This window comes from Mobula hypostoma, chromosome 2 (assembly GCF_963921235.1).
Source record: "Mobula hypostoma chromosome 2, sMobHyp1.1, whole genome shotgun sequence".
Lineage (NCBI taxonomy): Eukaryota > Metazoa > Chordata > Chondrichthyes > Myliobatiformes > Myliobatidae > Mobula > Mobula hypostoma.
Window position 1 is genome coordinate 185512729 of NC_086098.1, and position 14885 is coordinate 185527613.

Sequence of the window (14885 nt, forward strand, 5' to 3'; positions counted from 1 at the left end):
TTTGTTTGGGATTTAAACACTTTCATGAATCAGTCACTACATTTGACTGATTTCTATACTTGTATTCTTTACAGTTTTGAAATCTGTTATCCGTCAAACCACTAACCATCAATCTATGAACATTTTAAAATGTGTGTATCATTCTTTTAGGCAAAATGTATAATCTAAATAGTTAACATTTTAATTGCTGAGATGTCCTAACACACGGATATTTTTCTTTTCGGTAGGTCTCAAAGAATTTCCTTTTAAGATTTTAATTGTACTGTTTATATATTTTTTTTTTAAAAATGACATTGGCACTGATTCTACTACAACTCTTCTGTTGCCAGTTGTTTAGACAATCTGATGACATGAAAAAGCAAATGTAGGTATTGTTCTTTCAGTCGGGGTGGATGGTGTTTCTCCAGCTAATATTCCAACTCCACACAAGTAGTTCTCTAACTTTAAAATTGGATCAGTTATAAAGCAGAGAATATTGTCTAAGATAACTGCTGCAGTATCCATCACCCATCCCTTGCCCACTCTTCAGGTGCTAGCTGCTGACTCTCTCCAGAAGTAAGAATACTATTGACTGGTACTTCAGGGCTACTCCCTGATTTTTCTGATTGTCTGCTGTCTTCACCTCCCAGTGCCCCCATGCTCCCTGATCCAAGCAGCCATGTCATCTAAATCCTTCAGCTTTGCCAAGAACCACCACATCCTGGAGAATCTTCAACTATCTTCATTCTCACCACATGTGCACCGGCTGCTGCCTAATGTTAGCAGATATTCCGCTCAATGCAGGTGGATTTGAGTCTTTGCATGTCATTTCTCAAGCAATAGGAGCTGCTTTTTCCTGAGTGATAGTAACACAACATTGTTTGCCTTCATGAAACTGTATAATTTAGATTTTTTTGTTTCATTCAGTTCATATGCCAACTTTATCATCTAAGATGGTATCAATGTAATCAGTGCAACCATCTGAACATTATAGAACAGTACAGGCCCTTTAGCCCAGCACATTAATGCAATGGCAAAAACTGCAGTGGATCTATTTCATTGGGAGTACATCAACACACACTTGCAGATTTCTATAGATATTCTGACAAGTGGCATCATAATCTGGCATGGAGCCTCCAGTGCCCAGGATCACAAGAGGCTGTAGACTCAGCCAGTTCCATCAATGACACAACCCTCCCCAGGACTGAACAACTTCAGAAGGCAGCATCTATTGTTAAGGTTGTCACTATCTGTAGCATGTCCACTTCACATAACCACCCTCAGGGTAGTGGACAGCAGCCTGAACACTACACGCAATACTTAAGAACAGCTTCTTCCCATCTGCCATCTGATTTCTGAACAGCCCATAAACACTACATCATTCCTCTTTCGAACTGTGTGTTTATGTTGTAACTATTCATAGTTTTGTCTTGCACTGTGCTGCTTCCACGAAACAAGTTCCATGGCCATTCTGCTGTCTTTACCATTCATGGCAATCTAACTAATCCCATCTGCCTGCACATGATCCATGTCTCACTTCCCTGCCTGTTCATGTGCCTATACAAATACATCACTGTCATATCTGCCAGTGTCTCCCCTAGCAGTACATTCCAGGCACCTACCATTCGTTGTGTAAAAACAAAAAAAAACCACTTTCTTCCTAGATCTAATTTAATAATTCCCCCTCACTGTAATGCTATGCCCAATAGTATTTGACATTTCTACCCTGGGGGAGAAAGACTAGTTGTTTCCATTGTCAGGGAGCACTTGACTTGTACTCCATAATTCCATTGCGTATCAATGCACTTATGGATCCTGTCATTCACTGTATTTTCCTCTTGCATTTGATTTTCCAAAATGAAACAGTTTGTCCAGTTTAAACTCCACCTGGCACTTTGTCCACATTAACGATTTGTCTCTATCCTACTTCATTCTCTGTGGAGTTCATTGCCACAGATGGATGTGGAGGCTACATCAATGGGTATTTTTAAAGCGGAGATTGATAAATTCTTGATTAATTATGTCAAAAGTTACAGGAAGAAGGCAGGAGAGGGATTGAGGGATAATAAGTTATCCAAAGTCCAAAATATATTTATTATCATAGTATCTATGCGAAGCGCAGAATCAAATATCACTGTGATGATTGTACGCTCTAGTATCAATTGTTTGGCGACAAGAAAGTAAAGTAATAAAGTATGCTGTAAATAACCCTGAGATTCTTTTTCCCCAAAGATGGCCACAAATGACAGAGGATATTTGATGTGGGGCTAAATGGTTTAGTTTTGCTCTTGCATCATATGGTTTTGTCATTTACCAGCTTTCCACACTATCTTCAATTTTGCAGTCATCTGCAGATTTACTAACCCAGCCCACCTACATTTTCATCCAATCTATTTCCCTTTATCATAAGCAAGAGGTTGCAGCACTGGTTGATCCTTGTGAAGCAACTCTTATCGCTGATCTCCAGTCAGAATAACAGCAGTCCACCACTATCCTGTTTTCTATAGTCAAGCCAATTTTGGATTTACTCTATCAAGTCTCTGTGGGTCCCCTGCACATTAAAGAATCCTGAGATTCTTCCAGTCTCCCAGATGGCCACATCTACGCCAGGTGCACCAAGATGTAGGTTCTGGAACGATGCAGCTTGATGACCTGCAGCTTGATAACCTACAACTTATTAGGGAAGGTGAGCAGGAGATAGGAGCTACAAGGAGTTGGTCACCCTGAGGCTGCAGGAGTTAGATAAGTGGGTGACAATCAGGAAAGGGAAGAGCTCAGATAGTAGAGAGCACCCTTGTGGCCATTCCCCTCAGTAATTTTCATCTTGTTTTGGATGCTGTTGAGGGGGTGACCTGACAGAGGACGACCACAGCAATTGGGTCTTTGGTATTGAGCCTGGTTCCGTGGTGCAGAAGGGAGAGGAGAAGATGAGGAATACAGTAGTCATAGGGGGGTTCCATAGTGAGGGGAATAGACAGGAGGTCCTGTCAGCCTGATAGAGATACCCACATGTTGTGTTGCCTCCTAGGTGTCAGGGTACAGGATGTCTTGGATCGGGTGCAGAATATTCTGGAGGGAGAGGGTGGTCAGCCAGAAGTATTGGTATCAATGATATAAGTAGGAAAAAGGGAGGAAGTCCTGAAAAGAGAATTCAGGGAGTTAGGTAGGAAGCTGAAAGGCAAGACCTCTAGGGTGGTAATCTCAGGATTGCTGCCTGTGCCACATGCTAGCGAGTGCAAAAATAGCATGATCAGGCATATTAATGTGTGGCTGAGAGACTGGTGTAGGGGACAGAGCTTCGGGTTCCTGGATCATTAGGGCCTCTTCTGGGGTAGGTATGACCTGTACAAAAAAGACGAGTTACATCTGAACACAAAGGGGTCCAGTATCCTAGCAGGCAGGTTTAATAGAGCTGTTAGGGAGGGTTTAAACTAATTTGGCAGGGGCATTGGAACTGGAGCGATAGGACTGAGGAAGAGGAAAACAGAAATAAATCAAAGATAGCATGCAACAGAGATGATAGAAAGGACAAGTAGGAGATGAGTCATAAACACAGCCAGTAGCATGACTTGTAGGGCAATAGAGGCATGGTGCAGTTAAAACGAAAAGCAACAAATACTGGACTGAAAATGTTATATTTGAATGCACGCAGCACAAGAAATAAAATGGACAATCTTGAAATTCAGCTACATGTAGATTGGCACGTATGATGTTGTGGCCATCTCTGAAACTTGGTTAAAGGATGGCTGCCATTGGGAGCTGAACATCCAAGGATAAACGGTGTATCAGAAAGATAGGTTAGTAGGCAGAAGGGGTGGTGTGACCCTGTGTATAAGAAATAATATTAAATCAGTAGAAAGAGATGACATAGGATCGGAAGGTGTAGAGTCTCTATGGCTTGAGTTAAGAAATTGCAAGGGTAAAAGGCCCTCATGGCAGTTGTATACAGGCCTCCAAACAGCAGCCAGGATGTGGATTACAAATTACAGCAGGAGATAGAAAAGGCATGTCAGAAGGGCAATGTCATGATAACCGTTGGGGATTTTAACATGAAAGTGGATTGGGAAAACCAAGCACATTTTGGACCTTGAGAGAATTTGTAGAATGTCTAAGGGATGGCTTTTTAGAGCAGCTTATTGTTGAGCCCACTAGGGGATCGGCTGTGCTGTACTGGGTGTTGTGGAAGGAAAAGGTGGACTATGAAAAGAAGCTGGCGACTAATATCAAAGAAGATACTGAAAACTCTTTTAAGTATATAAGGGGTAAAAGAGTGGAGGATAGATTACAGGACCAATAGAAAATGACGCTGGAGATATTGTAATGAGAGGTGCAGAGGTGGCAGAGGAATTGAATGTGTGTTTTGCATCAGTCTTCACAGTGGAAGACATCAGCATTATTCCGGACATTCAGGAGTGTCAGGGAAGTGAAGTATGTGCAGTGAAGATTACGACTGAGAAGGTACTCAGGAAGCTTAATGGTCTGAGGGTGGATAGAGCTCCTGGACTTGATGGAATGCACCCATGGGTTAAGAAGGAAGTAGCTGGAGAGATTGCAGAGGAATTAACAATGATCTTTCAAGAATTGATAGATTCTGGCATTGTACTGGTTGACTGGAAAATTGCAAATGTTACTCTGCTATTTAAAAAGAGTGGGAGACAGCAGAAAGGAAACTATAGACCTGTTAGCTTGACATCAGTGGTTGGAAAGTTGTTGGAACCAATAGTTGGGGATGAAGTTACAGAGTACCTGGAGGCACATGACAAGATAGGCCAAAGCTAGTATGGTTTCCTGCAAGGAAAATCCTGCCTGACTAACCTACTGCAATTTTTTTTTTTTTTTTTTTTTTGAGGAAATTATGAGCAGGGTAGACAAAGGAGATTTTGGCTATAGGATTAATGGATTCATGCCTAAATTTGCCAATGATACAAAGATAGGTGGGGTGGGGGGGGGGGTAGTGTTGAGGAAACAGAGCCTGCAGAGAGACTTAGATGGTTTAGGGGAATGGGCAGAGATGTAGCAACTGAAATACAATGTTGGAAAGTATATGGTCATACACTTTGGTGGAAGAAATAAACGGACAGACTATTACTTAAACGAGAGAATTCAAAATGCAGAGATGCAAAGGGACTTGGGAGTCCTTGTGCAGGATACACTAAAGGTTAACCCCCAGGGTGAATTGGTGGTGAAGAAGGCAAATGCAATGTTGGCATTCGTTTCTAGAGGTATAGAATATAAACACAGGGATGTGATGTTGGGGCTGTATAAGGCACTCATGAGACCACACTTAGAGTATTGTGTGGAGTTTTGAGCTCCTTGGTTTAGAAAGGATATACTGACATTGGAGAGGTTTCAGAAGGTTCATGAGAATGATTCCAGGAATGAAAGGGTTACTGTATGAGGATCGGCTGGCAGCTCTTAGGCTGTATTCCCTGGAGTTCAGGAGAATTCGGGGGGGAGGGGGTAGAAATCTCATAAAAACATTCCGAATGATCCGATTAGATATGCAGAGTTATTTCCCATGGCAGGGGAGTCTAGGACAAGAGGGCTAGACTTCAGGATTGAAGGAGGTCCATTTTGAACAGATGTGGAGAAATTACTTTAGTCAGAGGGTGGTAAATCTGTGGAATTTGTTGCCATGAGTGGCTCTGGAGGCCAAGTCACAGGGTGTATTTAAAGCAGAGATGGCTAGGTTCTTGAGCATCAAAGGGTATGGGGAGAAGGAAGGGGAGTTGGGATGACTGGAAGAATTGGATCAGCCATGATTGAATGATGGAGCAGACTTAATGGGTCAAATTACCTACTTCTGCTCCTACACTTGTGGATACAGCCACATGATTATTCTGAACTATTTTAAGATGCGTATAGCTTTTTATTTTGTAGACACAATACCTTGATGTTGCGTAAGCTAAAATAGCACGTGGACAAGTGATCTAATCTACCTCCCGGTTGCTACCTCAAAAGCACATTCATTGGAACAGTACCTGGGTGATTCCATTAGTCTCATGTAGCTTGGATTTACTTTCAGCTTAGTGAAATTAAATTATTTTTTTTTAAAATCACTGGCCTTTCTTGAACAGACCACAAAATACTCAGGTCAGGCTGTAAAGATAGAAAGAGAAACACAATCAAGAGAATCTGCAGATCCAGGAAATCCAGGGCAACATGCAATGCTTGAGAAACTCAACAGGCTAGGCAGCATCTATGGAAAAGAGTAAACCGTATTGCCCCGAAACATCGACTGTTTACTCTTCTCCATAGATGCTGCCTGGCCTGCTGAGTTCCTCCAGCATTTTGTGTGCTGCATGGTAGAAAGAGACTGTTTTCCCCTTTCCCAGATCAGAAATATGAACAATGTTTTAAATTGCAGAAAGCGGTGGGTAGATTGGATAGTGCAAAGAGAACATCTCTAGTAGGTGAGCCAGTGTTGCTTTGGGGTAAATTTTAGAGGACACCTAGCTGACAGGCTCATATGCATATATCGTATGCTCATATGCAAGTTAGGGAGTGAAAACAGAAAGGAATGTAAAGATTGTGAAATACAGGGCTGTGAGGCATGAGCAGCAGGTCAGAATACTGAGGGAGGAAAAAGCAGACAATATCACAGATGAATAGGTTACAGCAGAATTGGCCCTTTCTGATACAAAGAGGAACTGAGTTATTGGACTTTGTAAAATGCAGCTTAAAATCTGGAAGGCTATGAAATGGCCATATGGAAGAGCATGCACTGTTCCTTGTACCAAAGTTGGATCTCATAACACTGTAGCAGAGTGCAAGTCATCATGTTCATCTGGTGGATGATGAAAATGAGGGAGTTCAGTATTGTCCCTGTGCACTGCAGTTCATTGCTTCACAAGGTGTTCACTAAATCTAGATTCAGTTTCTCCAGTGCTCATACTATGAGCACTGAACGTGGTGCATAGTGTTGATGTGTAGGTTGTAGCTGTAGCATGCGGCATTTGGTATTAAAGTGATATTTGATATTAAACTTCTGATAACTTGATTTCTATGTTTGGGATGAATCAGGAGTAATGAAATTATGGATAGAAGATATTAATTAAAAATGAGAACCAGTCTTCAGGGAATAAAATCTGTTCAGCTTTCAACTAGTATTTTAATGCTATTGAAATTGATCATTGGGCATGGGGCATTCTGTTTCTGTACCATTGGAAGAATGCAGGAGAAAATAATTAAAAAAAAAAAAAAAAAAAGTTCACGTTGATTGGAAAGCTTCAGCATGAAGTCTGGGAGGTGTTAACTGGCCATCTCCTGTGTTAACATTGTCAAAGGTTTATTGCTGCCACTTAATGTGCAGTTCAGAACAGTCTGTTCTGTCATTTAATATTCTAGCTAATTGCATATTCAGAAATCTATCCCTCAACACTGCAATAAATGAGTATAGTTTGGGTGTCTCGAGTTTGTGCTGAGGAAGTTTTGGACTAACCACTGAATATTCAAATAGTTTCTGCTTGTTGGGATGTACTACCATTACAAATGTGTAATTCTGAAAAATCTATGCATTCAAACATTAAGGTTTATTAAGTAATTTTAGCCATTGAAGTGGTAATTAATAGTTTGTTATTGTCTTTGTGTTCAAAAAGTGTGCAACATTGTAAGGAGAAGAGAACTTGATCCTCTCCTGAAGATCCGTGTTGAATAAGACTTTAATATCATCAACTTCCGTGCCTCAGTAGTCACAGCACCCAGTCAATAATAGAACAAAATTAGGCATTTTCTGCTGAATGTCTGTGATGTTGGCTCAGTCTTTTCATCTCTAAGTACAGTCCTACCTGCTGGCCATATCCCACAAGCCTGCATTTCACTGCATCTTCTTTAACTACCCTCATTATGTATCTTTCTCCATGTTCCCTTGCTGCCCCCTATAACCTTCAATGACCTGTACACTCTATTCTCAAGGTGAACCATACATTCACCCTATCAGAGGAATTCCCTTTTAATTCAGCAATCATTTTCACAATTCTCAAATGAATTTGTTTTCTCTCTCATTCTGATCAAGGGCCTTTTGAATGTAAAAATTGACTGTTCCTCTTGGTGCACATACTGCCTGAACTAATTCTGCTTTAGTAATGGCATTTTCTGATGTTTCTGATTTCCAGCATCTGCAATTTAATTTTAAAAAGTTATTGATATTTCTCACAAATGAGAAAATCTGCAGATACTGGAAATCCAAGCAACACACACAAAATGCTGGAGGAAAGCAGCAGGCCAGGTAGGATGTAGGAAAAGGTACAGTCGATGTTGCAGGCCAAAATCCTTTAGCAGGACTGGGTTCCTCACCTTTTCTGGGAGATGTTACTTGAATTAAAATCATGATACTGCTGTCTGTAGTTCAGTATATTTTGCAAAGGATTTGACTTGTTAGCAGAGTGCAGCTTAAAGCAAGCATAAAGGGTGGAGCAGGGTGAATCATCTGTTAACTGGTGAGCTGTGTGAAATCGTCACTTGTATGTTGCTACTTTACCTGCCAAATGAGGGCTGTGCAGAATTCTTTCCTTGTAGTTTAGGGACTTGGATTCTCCCTTTGTTTTTACATAGCCTTCAAAATTAATCAAACTATAAATTAAATGCAACTTGGTGGAGAAATATTTGAAACGGGGTATGGAAAACTAGCACAGAAGAGATGAGCCCTGCATAGATAAGCCATGAATGACATGGCATGTTTGAGGGCAGTTGTACTCCAGCTCCAATAACTTTATGTTTACACTGTAGTTATTTTTTTTCATGAAGTTTACAACAGATAATCTTAAATGTCCATTTCTATTGTTTTCCTAATAAAAATAATTATGATAGAAGCAACCAAAAGAGAGTGCTGCAGGCTGGAAGGATTAGAGAGGAATCAACCTCTTGCACTTGAGACATAGACATACCTTCTGCCGTTTGCTGAAGAATAGTGACTGGGGGAGATTGCTTCATTCAAATATGGCTTCTTGGACTACAATCAGAGAGATGGGTGCAATAAAATCATGTTCACCAATCAATTTTTTCCCTTAAAGATTTATTGCAGTTAAATGTTTATCAAACTGAATCAATTCATGATTTCTTTACCTCTACTTTCTTCAAATGGAAAGCATTTGGTCGTGAGTCCTCAGATCTCAGTTTGATTTGTTCATAATTTCATTCATTCCTGCTCTTGGAAAATACCTTATTCTATTGAATGTTAAGAAAATGATAAGGTTTCCAAAAGGACTTTCCAGACCAAGCATTTTAGCTCTTTTGTCACCTAAATTTTAGTCTTTTAGCAAAGGGTTGATAATTAACTAATCATGTGGGCATCATTAGCAAAGCTGGCATTTAAGTCCATCCCTTGTCACCTCTGAATTGAAGGAGTTATTAAGGATCAACTACATTGGTGGATTGATTTTTGCACTGGGCACCGATATCCTTACACATCAGACAGACATCTTTATAGTCGTTTCATGGATGCTTTTTATGAGAAGATTTTTTTTACTAATTTCTAAACCATTCCTGAAGCTTTTTCAAGGTGTTTATTGCATAATATACCTGTTTCAGAATTGATTGTGCATTTTAATTTTGCCCAAGGATACAATGACAAATAAGTTACATTTCTGATTATAGCTATATTCTTGTCTGACTTTCTATTGCGTTGTGTATTATACGTAAATCAAGGTTTTCCTTGGCATGCAGCCACAGACTGTACTGTCAGGGCAAGATTCAATGAGCTATTGAAATTTATCACTGCTCTGGATTTAGTTGTGGTTTTTGCAGTTGGGGAATAGAAAATGAAAAATCTTTACATAATAGTCTAAAAGTCCATGTTAAATTATTATATTCATTAAGATAGTGAAAATATGGACCACATGTCAAGCATTGGCATATAATGTCTTTCCATAATTTGTGTTCTTCGTTAGTCTAATGATTCTCTTGGTTGCTATATTTTTATGTAAATAAAGGCTGATGGAAAGGCCATAAACCAAAGGAACAGAATTAGGCCATTTGGCCTATCGAGTCTGTTCTGCCATTCCAACATGGGTGATTTATTATCCCTCTCAAACCTATTCTCCTGCCTTCTTCCCATAACCTTTGACATCCTGACTAATCAAGAGTCTATCAATTTTTGTTTTAAATATACCTTAGGATTCCACGTCCAACTATGAGAAGTGGAAGGAACATGCATTTTCTGATTCATCTGAGGAAGCAGGCAGTGGCGTCATCAACTGCTCTGAACCCCTCAAGCCAGAGCTGAAGTCAGTCACCCTTGATCCCAAGGGGCTACCAGAAAAGAATATTTAGCTCTCAGATTTCCATTGTCTTGTTAAAAGAACTCGCTTAACAAGGTTATCATTAAGCATTTCTAGAAGGTGAGTCATCATAAACATATGCAGGCCTATTCATCAGCATCAGATGGCGATCTATCCCTACTTTGTGCAAGACTCTTTGAAACTACATTATAACTGTGGGCTTTAATCTTATTCTTTCAGACAAGATTTTATATTTATTGTGTTAAAGCAAGATGTTGTGGACTACAGGTACCGGGTGAATAGAAATGAAAAATAGTTTTCTATTCAAAGGGTAGAAAGATTAGAATATAAAATTTGTAGTTATATTCTTCACTCATTAACGTGTTTCACAAACAATTGGAATGCTTGAGAATTATAAACAGATGCTTCTTAAATCCGAGTGAAGACTTGACATGCTAATCTATTTAAATAACGCTTACAAACATTGCAAAATGCCAATTAAATGAGACTACAAATAAGATTTTTAAAGAATAAACAAAGGAACGTCCTTGACCATGTCAAGCATGCTGATGAACCTGTACCCCAGAGAGCAGCTCCAGCTGAGGGCTTTGTATTTGGCATGTCTGCCAAGTGCAGCAATTGAGCCTGAATTATCATGTATAATTTTAAAACCAGATGATTTATTGCTCATTTTGACACTTTACTACAGCTGCTTTGTCTTTATACAGTGCTAATTTGTGTTTGTTAAAATCCACAACCACAGTATTAAAATGGTGATAGACGAGGTTTACAACTGGAGAATAAAATTGTGTCCGTGCAGTTTTGCTCTGCACCAAAGAATCTTACAAAGGTTTCATTAGATTCAAGATTATTTAATGTCATTTCCAGTACACAAGTATAAGGGAGAATGAAACAATTGTTACTCTGGACCTGATGCAGCACAAAAGGAAACACAATAAGATAAAGAACACAAATAATGTATAGGCTGATTGTATACAAGCTATCTTATGCATGTCCATAGTGATGCTAGGCAGAGGAGTGTCTGTACATAGTGACACTGACAGGAAATGAAGTAGTGGTGGTGGGGAATGTGGAAGAGTGGGTTAGTGGGTGGAGCATTGATCAGCCTGACTGCTCGGGGAAAATAAATGTTTTTGAGTCTAGTCGTCCTCGTGTGCATGCTACATATCCTCCTCCCTGAGCAGGCCCTTTTGTGATCTTTCATGATATTACTGGCCCCTTTCTGTAAATGTTGATGGTGCATAAGCTGGTGCCGGTGATACATTGGGTGGTTTTGACTACCCGTTGTAGAGCCTTCCTGTTCACCGCAGTGCACTGTTCGTACCGTGCAGTGATGCAGCTTGTTAGGATGCTCTCTACTGCACATCTATAGAATTACATCTGTTTAGATGTGCATGGTCCAGCTCTCTTCAGCCTCCTGAGAAAGTAGAAGCATTGGTGAGCTTTTCTGATCGTGTATAATGCGTTCTGGGACCACGAGAGTGTGCAAGATGTGCATTCCCAGGAGTTTGAATCTGCTCGCAGTTTCCACTGCTTGCTTCCGATGTAAAGAAGGTTGTGAGTGGTGCGAGTTCTCCTGAAGTTGATGACCATCACCTTTGTCTTGCTGATATTGAGGAAGAGGTTATTTGCCTGGTACCGGGCCTGGAGCTCTTCCGCCTCTGTAAGCTGTCCCATCATCGTTGGTGATGAGCCCCACCGCTGTTATGTCATCAGCGAACTTGACAATCTGGTTATTTCTGTGTCTGACTGTGCAGTCATGTGTGAGCAAGGTATACAGCAATGGGCTCGGCAGACAGCCCTGGAGGACACCCACAGAAATGGAGGAGCAGTTGTGCATTCTGACTACCTGAGAGCTGTTGATTAGGAAGTCTAACGGGTATTTAGACTGAGCAGAAGAAGCAATAGTATTAAATTCTGAACTGAAATCCCGAAACAGCGTTCTGATATAAGCATCATTGTTTTCTTGGTGTGTTTTGGCCAGGTGTTTGATGGACACTATGGCATCTGTCATAGAGCGGCTCTGTCAGTGTGCATATTGGTGAGTGACCAATGTAGCAGTAAAGAATTTGTGTGTAATTACTAGCTGTTCAAAGAACTTCATAATGATTGGTGTCACTGCCATTCAGGGGTTAGTCATTTAGTTTTGAAGGTATAGAATTCTTTGATGCAGGGATGATGGTGGCCAATTTGAAACATCTAGGGACAGCAGTCTGGTTGAAGATATCTGTGGGGAAAAAGTCAGTGAGCAGGTGTGCACTACCTGGGATATTGCCCAGTAGCCTTACAGCAGCTGACCCTTTGCAGAGTTCTTCTTAGTCTGCTACCACTTCTACTGTTTTGGAATAGTTATATTACAAACAGACAAAATATTGCATTGATACGTTAGAGTAATAGGGGGAAAATCATTAAATAAACACAGTAAAATGAGAGGATATTTAAAGAAGCTAAATGGAAGATGGATGGGGGAGGAATAAAAAGAAAATCCAACAATCATGGTGGAAATACAGCCTCTATAAATGCTGAATTTGGTTTCCTTGAAGCTTGGCTACTCTCTATTTCTCTCAGCAAGAGGCAAAAAGAATCATTCCTCTAACACCAGTCTCCTAGTGTAGGGGTGAACAAGATTGCTCAGTGCTGCCATCTACAGAGCTGTCAATGAAAGCCATGTGGGACTTCCAAGCTGCAGAGGCTGGGGATGCATTTCATAGCAACACTTGAATGAGTAAGTAAGCAAAATAAAGAGGCTCCCAGGATTTCACAGTGGTGATTCAATTACTCTTATTGGATCTTAATGCTCAGCATTGAGCTGTTGATTTTTCTCTTTTGTACTGGACTTGCTAATACTGTTAACTCCCTGTATAACCATATAACAATTACAGCACGGAAACAGGCCATCTTGGCCCTTCTATTCTGTGCCGAACTCTTATTCTCACCTAGTTCCATTGACCCTCACTCAGCCCATAACCCTCCATTCCTTTCCTGTCCATATCATATCGCTGTCCAATTTAACTTTAAATGACAACATCGAACCTGCCTCAACCACTTCTGCTGGAAGCTCATTCCACACAGCTACCACTCTCTGAGTAAAGAAGTTCCCCCTCATGTTACCCCTAAACTTTTGCCCTTTAACTCTCGACTCATGTCCTCTTGTTTGAATCTCCCCCACTCTCAATGGAAAAAGCCTATCCACGTCAACTCTATCTATCCCCCTCATAATTTTAAATACCTTTTTCAATTCCCCCCTCAACCTTCTACATTCCAAAGAATAAAAACCCAACTTGTTCAACCTTTCTCTGTAACTTAGGTGCTGAAACCCAGGTAACATTCTAGTAAATCTTCTCTGTACTCTATTTTGTTGACATCTTTCCTGTAATTCAGTGACCAGAACTGTACACAATAGTCCAAATTTGGCCTTACCAATGCCTTGTAAAATTTCAACATTACATCCCAACTCCTATACTTATTGCTCTGATTTATAAAGGCCAGCATACCAAAAGCTTTCTTTACCACCCTATCCACATGAGATTCCACCTCCAGGGAACTATGCACCATTATTCCTAGATCACTCTGTTCTACTGCATTCTTCAATGCCCTACCATTTACCATGTATGTCCTATTTTGATTAGTCCTACCAAAATGTAGCACCTCAAAGAGAGCAAGTCCCTCTCTTATTCCAGTTTACTCTGGGCATAAAGAAAGGTAGATTTAAAAATTCATGGAGAGAATCTTCGGCCTTGGGGCATTGTATTTGTGGGTCAATTGGTAGATGGAGTCAAATGCCTTCAACTCTGGAGAGCTGGGCACAGCATAGGGCAAAGAATCCTTTTAAAATGGACTAAAATGAGGAACAGCATTAATGTTATTTAAGGAACTGTTTTAAAATTGAGGAATTGTTTCTTCTTAAGCTAATCACCCACACCCTAGGGCTGCAGCCTATGGTGGCATTTCTGTAGCACTGGGATTTTACGGAATGAGGTTGCTAGCTCCATGGCCACCCAACACTCCATCTTTTGTAGTCCCAAGCCCAGTTGTCCATGACAGAGTTGGGGAATTGATGTCGTATTAGAAACATATTCTTATTAGAAACATGTCCTATGAGGTCTTTATTCTTTGGAGCGTAGAAGGTTGAGGGGGGACTTGATAGAGGTATTTAAAATTATGAGGGGGATAGATAGAGTTGATGTGGATAGGCTTTTTCCATTGAGAGTGGGGGAGATTCAAACAAGAGGACACGAGTTGAGAGTTAAAGGGCAAAAGTTTAGGGGTAACATGAGGGGGAACTTCTTTACTCAGAGAGTGGTAGCTGTGTGGAACGAGCCTCCAGCAAAAGTGGTTGAGGCAGGTTCGATGTTGCCATTTAAAGTTAAATTGGATAGCTATATGGACAGGAAAGGAATGGAGGGTTGTGGGCTGAGTGCAGGTCGGTGGGACTAGGTGAGAGTTTAAGAGTTCGGCACGGACTAGAAAGGCCGGGATGGCCTGTTTCTGTGCTGTAATTGTTATATGGTTAAATGGGGACATGTTCTTAAGAAGTGATCTTGCATAAGTGACATCTGCTAATTAGGGTTACTGGGATGTGTGTGGGGGTGGGGGGGAAGATGCTCCTTCTCCTCTTGCTGTACCTGCAGTTCAGATTGATTGTAGGCAGTTTGCAATAAATGTATT

At 40.6% G+C, this 14885-nt stretch overlaps 1 long non-coding RNA gene across 1 annotated transcript in view; it reads left to right on the forward strand.

Moving 5' to 3' along the window:
• LOC134342746 (uncharacterized) overlaps positions 1-14885 on the forward strand; it is a 49706-nt gene that overhangs the window by 7118 nt on the left and 27703 nt on the right. The window contains exon 2 of the long non-coding RNA XR_010017088.1: positions 10093-10316. This is a non-coding gene — a long non-coding RNA (uncharacterized LOC134342746). The remainder of the gene's footprint in view (positions 1-10092; positions 10317-14885) is intronic.